Source organism: Stylophora pistillata, chromosome 12 (assembly GCF_964205215.1).
Source record: "Stylophora pistillata chromosome 12, jaStyPist1.2, whole genome shotgun sequence".
NCBI classification, from domain to species: Eukaryota; Metazoa; Cnidaria; class Anthozoa; order Scleractinia; family Pocilloporidae; genus Stylophora; species Stylophora pistillata.
In genome coordinates, this window is record NC_142530.1 from 11,107,364 (window position 1) to 11,117,604 (window position 10,241).

General features: G+C 43.4%; 1 non-coding gene and 1 pseudogene across 1 annotated transcript; both read left to right on the forward strand.

Annotated features, from left to right (window-relative positions):
- The first annotated feature begins 80 nt into the window (after positions 1-80).
- On the forward strand, positions 81-165 carry Trnat-cgu (transfer RNA threonine (anticodon CGU)). The gene is given in 2 exon segments: positions 81-116; positions 130-165. It is a non-coding gene; the product is annotated as a tRNA-Thr (tRNA).
- Positions 166-3,030: 2,865 nt separating this feature from the next.
- LOC111331052 (uncharacterized) lies at positions 3,031-4,764 on the forward strand (annotated as a pseudogene).
- Positions 4,765-10,241: the final 5,477 nt, after the last annotated feature.

Below are 10,241 nucleotides of genomic sequence, written 5' to 3' on the forward strand. Positions count from 1 at the left end.
AATGAAAAAGAAAGAGAAATGGGTCCGCTATTCTTGGCTACTTGAATTTATAGTATTTCTTCCCCATCACTAACGGTTGTGGCTCGGTGGCCAAGTGGTAAGGCGTCGGTCTCGTACATCACTACAGTCAACCGAAGATCGCGGGTTCGATCCCCGTCCGGGCCTAACAGCAATTTTTTCCTTTTTTCTTCTTTTCTTTTCCTCTTATTGAACTTTCAAAGAAGATTCCTGTAATACAATATCAAGAATTATTTATAAGATTTTTTCGTTCACTTGTTTTGTTAAATTGTTCGTCTCATACCCAGGCTCTTCTCATGTACACCTAGCATGCTCTATCCTCAGAGACCCAGGGGCTGTGAGTCGATTTCAAGCTACGGCGGAAGAGCCCCTGGGGACATTGTCTTACAAGACTAGTTCCAAACGGTCGCAGTCGTTCTGGCATCTGATTGGTGCCAGAAAATCTTTGTGTTTTTCTGCCCAATAAGAGTGAAGTATGCTTTAGAGTCCTTTCGTGTGTCTTAACACATATGCAAGAAGCTCAGTTGCTCGCCATGTTTGATTGGCCCGTGCGACGGAGCTTTGCTCGAGGTGAAAGGTTTCAGTCTCAGCACACAATGTAAGAGAAATCGATCAGATTGTCCGCAAAAATCTTACCGGAAATTATACTGAATAATTTCGCAGGTATCACAAGAGAACGTGTTTAAAAGTTTGCGAGGTTCGTTTAAAACATAATGGTTGCAGGCGTTAATATGCCGCTTTAAACGATAGATAAGATGTAAGCTGAAATCTTTCTAGATATTTTGTACAATTTACTGGTACCGAAACTTTGCCAATCCCGTGAAGTTGTTTCGTCGCACGGGCCACGCAGGTATGTCGAGCAACTGGCGCTTACATCTTTCTGTGCGCGCCAAAATCTAATCTCCTAGGGCTAGTTGTTTAGGCAAGGTTCAGTGTGTTTTTTTACGACAATGAATAATCCGGGTGAAAATGTTTCAAATCGTTGTCGAGTATGCTGTTCTGTTTTTATCACCATTAAGAGAAAAAGAAATCTTAATGGCGAGTTCATGAAAATATTTGAAGAAGTTTTCAATCAAAAGGTTTTACCAGACGATGGTCTTCCGCGTGCAGTTTGGGACACTTGTCGCATTAGAATTGAAACATCCTGGAAACGTAATTGTAACAAAGAGGCATCGATAAAAACTTCCCGTGGGAAGAGTACCCAAACAAGAAAATCGAATTGTTGCTGTTTTCCAGTTTCTACTAGAAGAACATTTGTCAAGGTATGCACAAATGAAATACAACCTATGTTGAAAAAAAAAGAAAAGCTAAGCGTGGAAACTTTTGTTAATTAGAAGTGGGTAGATGACCCTGTACTAAGCTGACAATTACCGTGTAAAGCAAACCCACCCTTTCCATCCAATATTTCTTGGTCTTTTGGTTTTGTTTTCCCCAATGAAAGCAGCATCGATTCCCAATGATCTAAGGTATTTAACTTGGTCTTCAACAATCGACAGAAGAGGTGAAATGACAATGACCAAGGGACTAGAAGAGAATCCGTGGCCTTTTGAGCTCAAGAATTTGAACACTCTAGGCCGCAGTTGAAAGATTAAACTCTTTCTAAACCCCATCGGCTACTGTCCGATGGCATCTCTCCTTCCCACGATGTTCTCGATAATACTTTTTGTTCAGATTTTAATTCGCTAACCGAAAACACAGCTAAGCTTTCTCTAAGCGATTGCTGGAGGTCGTCCACGAACTTAACGTCCTCTGCAACCTTGGACCATATTGTGAAAGACTTTGATACGAAGCGAAGGTTAGATTTTGGCGCGCACAGAAAGCTAAGTAAGCGTAAGCGCCAGTTGCTCAACATACCTGCGTGGCCAGTGCGACAAAATAACTTCACGGGAATGGCAAAGTTTCAGTAACAGCAAATTAGACAAAAAGTCTAGAAAAATTTCAGCTTTCATCTCGTTTAACGTTTAAAGCGACATATTAACGCCTGCAACCATTATGTTTTATACGAACCTCGCAAACTTTCAAACACGTTCTCTTGCTCTTGTGATACCTGCGAAAGTATTCAGTATAATTTCTGGTCAGAATTTTGCGGACAATCTGATCGATTTCTCTTACATTGTGTGCTCGGTGAGACTGAAACTTTTCACCTCGAGCAGAGCTCCTCCGCACCTCGCGGCCACGGCCCAAGCAAACATGGCGAGCAACTAAGCTTCTTGTCTATCTCCGTGTTAAAACACACGAAAGCACACTTCACTCTGATTGGGCAGAAAAACACAAAGATTTTCTGGCACCAATCAGATGCCAGAACGACTGCGATCGCTTGGAATTAGTCTTGTAAGACAATGTCCCCAGGGGCTCTTCCGCCGTAACTTGAAATCGACTCACAGCCCCTGGGTCTATGAGGATGAGCATGCTCAAGCTTGAGTAGCCCAAAAGAAAAGGGAACTTTATTTTGGAAGTATCCAGCAAGTGCTACAGGCACCATGCCAAGGATGTCCCAAACATCCAATAATAAATAATAATCATAACCTGTAAATAAAAAACTTAACCTTGAGCCAAAGCCTAAAAGGAATTGATGACGATTGTTAAATTAAAAGACAAGTTAGATACTTAGCTGAAAGGATCGAAACGAGATTAGTTATCCTCACTGGAAATTCAAAAACTTATCGACTCGTAAGAAACATGTGGACAGGGAAATTTTTAGAAAATTAAATCATATGCAAGAAGTGGTGGTCTGTAACTAACCATCTATTTTCAAATAATAATAATAATAATAATGATAATGATAACAATAACAAGCCTATGACAGTGTGGATCATGGATGGTTAAGGGAGATGTTTACGATGACTTTGCAAGGTCATTCACAAGCTTAGTGCCAGCTGGAACACCAGAATATTAGTGCGCACAGCCCAAGGCATGGAGACATCGGAGGTGATAACGTTTAGGAGGGGACTACCGCAGGATGACGCCCTTTGCCCCAGGCTCTTCATGTTATGTATGAACCCGGTTTCGTGGATGTTGAAAGTGACTGAAGGCTACAGATTATCTAAGCCGATCGGACAGGTGGTAACTCATCTTTTGTATATAGATGATTTAAAGATCTTTGCAGCGTCAAGAGAGAAGCTAAGGAGGGTTATAGTTGCTGTGAGAGGAGCGATGAAGGACATAGGACTTGAGTGGAACAAAAGAAAGTGCTCAGTGGCCCATGTGGAAAGAGGGACATTGGAATCAGAAAAGCCAGTGAGTGTTGGGGACAGCGAGAGGGTGGTTATCAAGAGTTTGGGTGAGGGGTCTCATTACAAGTTCCTTGGAGTTACGGAAAGCATTAAACAGGATGATAATCTCAGTCTCGTGATCGCAGGCAAGAATTATTTACAACGTCTATTTTTGATATGGACTAGCCCACTCTCAGACTACAACAAGGTGCAGGCTTCAAATCAGTTTGCGATGCCGGTGCTAAGCTACTTGATGCCACCCAGTGCTGGCCCATAGCGGAACTCAAGAGGCTGGACAGAGAAGCAAGAGAGGTTATCGTTGAGAATGGGGGAAAGCACCCTCTTGGGTCTACAGCCCTAGTATATCTACCGAGGGGGCTTGGGGGCCGTGGGCTGAACAGTGTTGAACGAGAGTACAAGCAAGCTAAGATTAAGGCTGCAGTAAGACTCTCTACTAATGAAGATCCCGCTGTGGAGGTAGTAAGGCGATTTCAGGAGAGATCAGAGGAGATGGGCCAGCGATCAAGGGTGAAGGATGCCAAGAAATATACATCTGAGTTTGGGCTCAACTTGTCTCTGGTGCATCCCCAACCATTAGTCACATGTCTAACAAACGATTTGAAAGTACCTGGGAAGAAGATTGGGATGTGGTTGAAGACTGTTGCCAAGGAAAGGGATGTTGAGGAACTGAGAGCAGAGGGATGGCAAGGACCTTTGTTAACTGAGAGATGGGAGGATCAAGAAGTTGGAGGTGAATGGTGTTCTTAGATGAGCGAGTGAAAGACTGCGCCGACTCACACCATAGCGGGACTGCTGGAGCTATACCAGCAACTCCTACCAACGAAAGTCTATCACCAGAAAAGGAGAGGGACTCACACGAGTGAGGATGTGAAGTGCCGCATGTGTGGTAAGACCGCTGAAACGCAAGCGCACGTGCTAGCAGGTTGTGGAGTGCTAGCCCATTCTAAATACATTATTCGGCATAATGCAGCACTTAAGTAAATTTTCTACGAACTCTTGAAAGATCTAGACTTAGTGACAACAGTACCACCGTGGTACTCTCAGAACATGCCGAAGCCACTTTACGAGAACAAGAGAGGAAAGGCATTCTGGGACATACCACTATATGCAGAACACGTGGAGGTGAGAAACAACAGCATAGACTGTACGGTTATAGAAAAGGAGAGGAAGAAAGTAGTGTTACTTGAAACGAGCTGTCCATGGGTCAGTAATAGAGAGATCAAATGTGCAGAGAAGACGAACAAGTACGCCCCGCTGCGGTACGAATTAAGAAGGAGATATCCAGAGTACAAGATTGAGCAGCATAGCATAATAGACGCACTTGAAGGGAGCTCGTGAAGGGTCAAGGAAAGCATACGCCAAACTGGTTGGAAGTGGCCGATGTCATTCAGTGCTAAGGAACATGCAGAAAGCTGTAGTCTCTAGCTCCCTTAATATTGCCAGAACTTTCAAGGTCCTATCGGACTAAGTTCTTCCAACGACGTCAGTTTTAAGTATAGGTTTTAAACATTTATCTCCATTTTAGGGTCTATGGGTTTACCATTTTAGAATGGTATACAGATTACAAATAAAATGGAATAGTATTCAGATTACAAATAAAATAGAATGGTATTCAGATTACAAATAAAATTGAGATAGGGCACCTTTGGCGCCCTATATTAATTTTATTTGTAATCTGAAGCATTTAGAAGTGTATACTGCGATAAAATAATAATGATAATAATAATAATAATTAAGAACAATAATGGCGGCAAGTAGTGCGGACGTGCTTTAAGGTTGTCCGTTAAAATCCGCTACTATCGAAAGCAAGCCAAGTTCAGAGCGCCAAAGCATATTGGGAGAAGTGATTAGGATACTTTTCTGTGTGTCGAGCTGTTTTGCGAGACTGTGAGGTGTCTCTAAACGGGAATGTTTAGCTACATTCCATTTTATTGGATTTGTGAGTTGTTTTATTATGGCAGAAGGACGACTACAACACCAGGCAAACGAAAGGTTACGGTGGACTGAACAGATGAACAGCGATTTGTTGGAGTGTAAAAAGATGGCCTTGGAATTGATGAAGTCGGACAACCCACCACGGTTGGAAAGTGGCAGAAAGATGGGTTATATACAAGCGATGCAAGCTCGGTGGGTAGAGAAGGGATATGGTAATTTGGCTTTGACTAAACTTGAACTTTATTTTTATTTAGACACGGTAAATCTATCAGATAAAATAATAATATTATTACAATCTATTATTACAGTTACAATCTATTTTAATCTATATAAACATGATCTAAAATTTAAAAGTAAAATAGAAAAAAATAAAGAAATTCTGCTTTACATAGATGCCGTGTGTGTTTTTTAAGGGTCAGGCGCCAGACTCGAGAAGTAGTGTTGTAGATACGATGCGTGCAGGGATTAGACGAGGCGAGCCCGAATTTATTAGAAGACTTGAATCATGATGATATCTCTGCTGAGATACGAAATGCTAATTTGTTAAAAAAACGGGACTCAAGTTACTGAGCCGCGACGAAAAGAGCCTGCAAATTTGCATACACAAGATCAGCCTGAAGAGATGATTAACACCTTGAATGATTCCCAATGGGAGCTGTTGGCGTCTAAAGCAAAGCTGAACAGGGTGCTGAGGATGGCGAAAATAGTTATAGAAAACGTGGGACTTCAGTGGAACCCAAAAAAGTGCAATATCTTGCACGCACGGCGCGGAGTAGTGTCTGAGACCTCTAATGGCTTCACTGATAATCAGGCTGCAATCAATTGTTTGAAAGAAGATGCGCAGTATCGCTTCTTGGGAACGCCGGAGTGCCTATTACAAGAGGAGAAACTAGCTCTAGACATTGCAGCTCGTGCTTACCTATAGAGGTTATCGGTTATTTGGTCTAGCCCCCTCTCGGATAAGAGCAAAGTCACGGCTACCAACCAGCTTGCATTGCAGGTGTTGACATATCTCATGTGGTCTCAGCAATGGTGTGTAACTGACCTTCGTAACATCGACAGGAAATCTTGTAAAATCATCTGCGGGAATGGCGGGAAGCACCCACTCGGGTCAACTGTACTCCTGTATCTCCCTAGACATGTGGGGGGCGTGGTGTTAAGTCAGTAGAGGCTGAATACAAGCAGACTAAAATCAAGTCAGCTGTTAAATTATACGGAGATGAAGATCCTACCATGGGCCTAGTGCGCGCTTTTGAAGAAAAAGCTGTTGTTAAAGGACACAGGCCACTCGTGAAAGAGGCAGGGAAATTTGCTGAAGAGTTGGGTGTCTCTCTGAATTTGTCGTACCCCAAACCGAAGCTGTCTGATGAGGAAGGCAAGGAAGTGTCGATGGAGAAGATTAAGAATAAGTTAAAGTAGGGAGTTAGAGGTCAGTACGCCGAAGAAATCCGAGCAGAGAGGTGGCAAGGAAAGATTTTAACTTCCTGAAGGGATGATGAAGACTTGAGTAGACAAAAATGTTTCGCATGGATGACAACCTGGCAACGCGCGCCGACTCATATGATCGCGGGTGTGATGGAGCTATATGAGCAGATGCTACCAACAAAGGTATACTCCAATCATAAGATTGGTACCACCCCTTCAAACGACACCACTTCTAGGTTGTGTGGGAAAGGAACAGAGAGTATGGCACACGTGATCGCGGGATGTTCAGCGTAGGCCCAAATTAAATACTTGGACAGGCATAATGTGGGTTTAAATGTGTTATACTTTGAGCTTTTGCGAGATCTTAAGCTGGTTGACGAGGTCCCCCCGTGGTACTCCAAGATACAACCCAAGCCACTGTACGAATCCCAAGATGGAAATTTCCGTCTATGCAGAGCATAACGAGGTGAGGGCAAACGGGTGGATGCGAAGATAGTCAATCATCGGGAAAAGACAGTGAGTACCATCGAGATGAGCTGCCCGTGGATTGATAGTCGAGGCAAGAAAGATGAAGAGAAAACACTCAAGTATGGACCGCTTCGATGGGAGATGAAAGCACAGTACAAGGGTTATAATATCAACCAATACAACGTGATCATGGATGTGTTGGGAGGCTGGAGTGTGGACATGGAAAGATCCCTCAGGAGGCTTCTGGGTTCCAGATGCAAAGAAATCTTAAGGCTAATGCAGAGATCGGTCATTTCAAGTACGCTCCACATCGCCCGGACATGCAAGGTTTCTGTATAGTTTACTTTAAGATAGATTATCCCGTACAGGCCTGATTTTTTTCAGGTCTGATTTTCGCTATTGCATAAATAGCGCTATCTACTGCGAAGGATCGTGCATCATACGTATAGATTATAAATAGTTAGCGAAACTGATAGTAACCAGTGGCCAGTCTTTCTAGCAAATGTTAGGACGTCGTTTTTAAATTAGGTTTTTAAAGGAACACAAGCTGTCTTAATTAGTGTTATTAGTTACCCCCCATTTCTGCACGTTGTGTATCATAGAAAGTTATAATTACGGAAGGAAAATAGGTTCCGTTGATACGCTCTATGTTTTTTTTTAGTAAGCTCAGCATCTAGAAGTTCAGTACTGCGATTATAATAATACTAATAATAATAATTCATATCCACCGGACATTGTAGCATTGAGCGAAACCTGGCTTAGAGATCAACCGCAGTTATTGAACTATGTTTTTATCTCTGGCTTTGTTACGGAACTCCAGAACAGGGAAGGTATAAGGGGAGGTGACATTGAGAAAGCCCACCCAGAACTTGAACACCTATGGATAGAGGTGCCTGGCCGCAATAAGTATAGTAGGGCTCCTGTAGGTGTGATCTATAATTCCAAGCCAATGCTCAGTCCTTCTGATTGGCTGAATAGTTTAGAGAACTTACTTGGATACCTAACTGTGTGCTGGGATGGCATGTTAATGCTTACAGGAGACATCAACATCGACATGCTTCGTCCTTCTGACCATCTAACAAAAAGGTATCAAGGTATACTTGATACGTTCGAGCTTACACAGATTATGAAACGGCCCTCACGTGTTACAAGGACCTCCAAAACCCTAATTGATCACTTTATCATTAACCATCCGCAAAAGATGACCAACACTGGTATAATTCCATGCTCTATTGTAAGTGACCACGATGCTATCTACGCATGCATCAATGTACGGCTCCCTCGGTTCCAGCCTTGTTATAAATTTATTCGAGACATTAGGAACTTTAACGAGAACGTGTTTAAAGGGGATTTTTCTACTCTTCCTCTGTCTGTTATATACTACTCGAATGATCCAGACGAACAACTAGAGACACTGAATACACTAATTTCCGAGTGTCTTGATAGACACGCGCCCTTGCGGAAGGTTCGTGTCACGCGACCACCCGCCCCATGGATGAAGGACCCACTGATAGAGGAACTCCAGAAGAAACGGGATTCTGCTAGATTTACCGCTCACCAGACCAGCACTGATGCTGCTTGGCATGAGTTTCGTTCGGTCAGGAATAAATTAAAGTCGGCAATAAGAACTGTTGGGAAGGCATTTATTGAAAAAGCTCTCCATTCAAATAAGTCGCGCAAGGCTTGGAAAGTCATCCACAGAGTGCTAAAGCCAAGTGCAAGGCCCCTACAGTTTGATCCGGACGAACTTAACGATTTCTTCACGACGACTGGTCAGAGAACACTAGAGACTCGGGCGACCCCAATAGAGGATCTCACGTGTCCGATAGATAACCTGCCTGACGTCCCCTCTGGGGGTATGCGTTTTTAGCTGTCACCTGTCACCAGTGAGAACGTCCTCCAGGTCATCAAGAATCTACGATCGGATTGTTCTACTGGCGCGGATCAGATACCTATCCGCTTCATCAAGATGGTTGCTGATTGCTTGGCAGTCCCCCTAACATCTATCATCAACAATTGCATTGCGAAAGCTTATTTTCCAAAGCAATGGAAGATTGCTCGGGTGTCTCCAGTCCCAAAGATTGACATCCCAGTATCTAACGATCAACTTCGGCCCATCTCAGTTCTTCCTTTTCTATCCAAGGTCTTCGAGAAGCTTGTGGCTATTCAAATGACGAGTTATGCGGACCACGCCCATCTTATTCACGATCGCATCTCTGCTTTCCGTAAAGGGCATTCCACCACTACAGCCTTGATGAGAGTTAGAGACGATATTCGCTATGCCATGGAAAGGAAAGATGTCACGCTTATGGTGTTAGCCGATTTCTTTAAGGCTTTCCACGCCATATCCTCCAGGGCGACCATCGTGAAGTTCTACAAGCTCGCTTTCTCAAAACCCTTTCTCAGGTGGCTCTTGGGCTATCTATCTGGCCGCTCCCAGTTCGTGCAGATCAACGATAGGAAGTCCACGTACTAGTCATCTCAGTATAGCGTTCCTCAGGCGTCCATCCTGGGACCGACGATTTTTAACTTGTATGTATCAGATCTACATGAAGTCACTCCACCATGGATGTAATACGTCCAGTATGTGGATGACAACCGCCTCCCGGTTAGCTCAATTGGTTAGAGCGCTGGACTGTTGTGCGGGAGGTCGAGGTCGATGGTTCGAGCCCCGGCCGGACCAACACTCAAGGTCTTAAAATAACTGAGGAGAATGCGCTACCTTTCTTTAATAAGAAATGGATAGATATTCTAGTCTTCTCGGATAAGGACGAATAAACCGTAGGTCCCGTCTCCTGCATCTATTAATTAGATAATTTGGTTAGGCAGGGGACGTTAAAGAACCCACTCACGAGATTACTGTGAAGTGGTCTGGCCTGTTTACTGGGAATTGGGGGGAGGGGGCATCTTCAAATAAGTTTCCTTCGATTGTTTGTAAACTGCTGATGCAGTCTGGCCAAAGTCCCCCGAACAGTATTGTGATGCGCATTTGATCATATCGACATGTTAATTTGCGCAATATAAATATTAAATAAATATTAAATTATGACACCTCACTGTACAGCCATTTTAATGTCAAGGAGTTAGACTCAAGAGCTGTGGACATGAATGAGACTCTTTTAAGTATCACAAACTGGTCCCAGGACTCCAACTTGGCGCTGA